Raw genomic sequence first — 3,067 nt, forward strand, 5'->3', positions numbered from 1 at the left:
ATATCAGTGCACTGGATTTGCGTTTGTTTTATGCTTTACGTTGTGCACTTATGCCCTGGCACTGTTGATATGGTCCGCCCTGCCGAATTGGAGGTGCACAACTGTATTACAGAATGTACTCTTGATTCCGACACTGCTGAATATTTATACACTGCAACAGATTTGCAGATTTGAAATATAAGTTATCAAAAAACTGTATATCCTGACCAAACGCTTATCATCTTGAACAGGGAATTTTCGCGCGCGCGCGAAAAATTGAAAGCAAACACACATTGGACAAGTGAGTAGTATGGGGAAGTGGATGACTATCGATAACAAGCGCGCTCTTATCCGCCAGAGTCATGAGGCTCCTGGAATGACGCAGACACAACTTGCTGAATGGGCGCAGCAAGCGTTTCGCCTGGCAAAGGCACCCGCGCGTAATACCGTCTCCGACATCCTGAAGAATGGCGAAATCATCATGAAAGGGGAGTATGGCAAGGGAAAGAGACGAAATCCACTTAAGGTGAAGGCTCCAGCTCTTGAGAAACAACTGGATGAGTGGGTAACAAGGGCTGAAAAGTGCGGCATGTGCCTGAATCGCAAGGTCATTCTAGAGTTCCTGTATGAGTTGATAGGCTTTATAAAAGGTCCGGAACATATGGCGTCGGAAGTGAGAGTGCAGTCTGTATTGTTCCGAAAATCCGATTACAGTAAACGCTCTCCATTCCAGTACTGCTGTAACCTAATATCCTGACCCAAATGATCGTATCGTTTTAAAGAAAGACATGATCAGCAGCGTTTTGGCGGGAACTATTCCACACCAGCCATCGGCACAGTTGCAGTGCACCACTCATTCCGTAACCTTGGGCATCAGCAGTGCAGAATTCGAAGAGCGCCATTCGCTTAGTTGCCACTGACCAGCCATGGGGAGGTGGCTCACAATTAAACAGAAGATGGCCATGATCAAGAAGGCCAGCGGGAGCCCAGGTATGACACAAGCGGAGCTAGCAGCGTGGGCAAAAGTAACGTTAAAATTTAAACGGGCACCAGCCCAGACGACGATCTCCGACATCTTGAAGAAGGCTGACACGATCCTGTCCGATGACTACAGCGACGGCAACAGTTGCAGCCCCTGCGCGTGACGTCACCAGCTCTGGAGAAACAGCTTTGGGAGTGGATTCAAACAGTCGAAGCCCAAGGCGTGTGCCTCTCACGTGCGCTGATTAAGCTGAAGGCTCGCGATATCCAGAAGGACCTGTGCGACGCGTGTGAGATCGCGTTCTCCGACGGCTGGCTCACCGCATTCGAGCGGCGGCATGGGCTGCGTAATCGGCAGCGACCTGGCGAAGCTGGATCAGCCGATCATGTTGCTGTTGCGGCTGGGCGCCAACGACTACAAGCAATAACAGATCTCTACAGTCCCCAAGATATATACAACATGGATGAAACCGGCTTGTGCTACGCGATGGCCCCTGCCCGCTCAATCTGCACTAAGTCCGCCCGTGGAGTGAAGAAGGACAAGACGCGGTTTACTCTCGCGCTGACGGCGAACGCTGACGGCACGAACTTGCTGCCTCCGCTGTTTCTGGGCCGGGCAAAGCAGCCATTTTGCTTTCAAAAGAAATCCGCAGAGGAGTTGGGTTTTTACTATCAGGCGAACAAGATGGCGTGGATGAATGGTCAAGTGTTTGGTGAGTGGCTCAGAAGTCTCGATTGAGATATGCGGGCCAGTGGTCGCTGCATTCTGTTGCTCTTAGATACCGCCTCAACCCACAACACTGGCAATCTGGTCTGTACTAATGTTCAGGTAGAATTTCTGCCACCTAACACTACTGCCTTTTTACAGCCGATGGACGCTGGAATCATCGCAGCGTTCAAGGTTGCATACCGACAGAAACAGCTTGAGTGGGTCTACAACAGATTAAGCACGGTGATAAAATTGACAAAAAGGCGTACAAGGTTGACCAGCTTACGGCAATGCAGTGGAGCAAGGCTATTTGGCTTGACCTGCGGGAGAAGCAGACAGTCCAGAACTGCTTTCGCCATACAGGTATTCTGTATAACGCAGTAGATGATAGGAGCAAGGACAGTATAGCTTCCAGCTACGACGACCTCGAAGATGTAAAGAATCTTATAATCCGCGCTTCCCAGCTAAGCCTGTAGACTCTTTAAAACAATTTCAAATCTTGAGATGGGGCCGGACCACGATACCGGAATGGAGAGCGTTTGCTGTAAACGTCGGATAAGCTTAGAAAGAAACGGTCAAAACCGCATCAAAGACAGAGGACTTTATTGTGAATTTCTGGGATACAGGGTTGTTCATTCTGTCGCCATTTAATGAATGATGTTTATCCCTAAAATAAAATGATTGTGTCACGTCCCAATTCACAGTTCAAGACGAAGTTTTAAACTGCGTTTGTGCGGCATGACTCAGATCTTCTTTTTCCATTCTTTAACTGGTAAAGTCGTACCTGGCGTACATCCTGCATTTGGTCTGTCTTAAATTGGCGATGTATGTATACATGAATCACAGGCACTTTCACAGTGTAATCAAGTCATTTGCTCTCTCAAAAAGATAAGATTGTGCAGCCGAAGACAGCGTCCGACGAGTTGGCGAGGAATCCGAAGTATGCCACTCAATTTGACAAAGGTCGCCTTGTATTTGATGACACAGATATCCCTGCCTCCGATCCAGAAAATGATGCGAAAGCGTTTCGTGATCGAACAGGACGTTTGAGCCCAATCGTTTTTAATGACCTCTCTATGCAGGTTCTACTGCTGATTCTACAGTGCTGAAAGATCCACACTAAAAGGATTCGCCCCCCCCCCTCTCTCTCTCTCTCTCTAGAATTGTTTGACTTGAGTGATGCAAGATATGGCCTTACGTAGGAAGTGCTTACATCGTATCGGGGTGTTCGTTATCATTGGAATCAAGTCAACGAAAGGTACGATCGATATCACCAGAATTGAAAGTTCAGCATTGCGTGCTTGCTACTTCCTACAGCGGGATCTTGATAGTTGCGAGCCAATTGGTATTTCCGGCCAAGCAGTAAATTCGATTAACCTTCTTAATCTGCACTTGTAA

Source organism: Phytophthora parasitica (assembly GCF_000247585.1).
Source record: "Phytophthora parasitica INRA-310 unplaced genomic scaffold supercont2.42, whole genome shotgun sequence".
NCBI classification, from domain to species: Eukaryota; Oomycota; class Peronosporomycetes; order Peronosporales; family Peronosporaceae; genus Phytophthora; species Phytophthora nicotianae.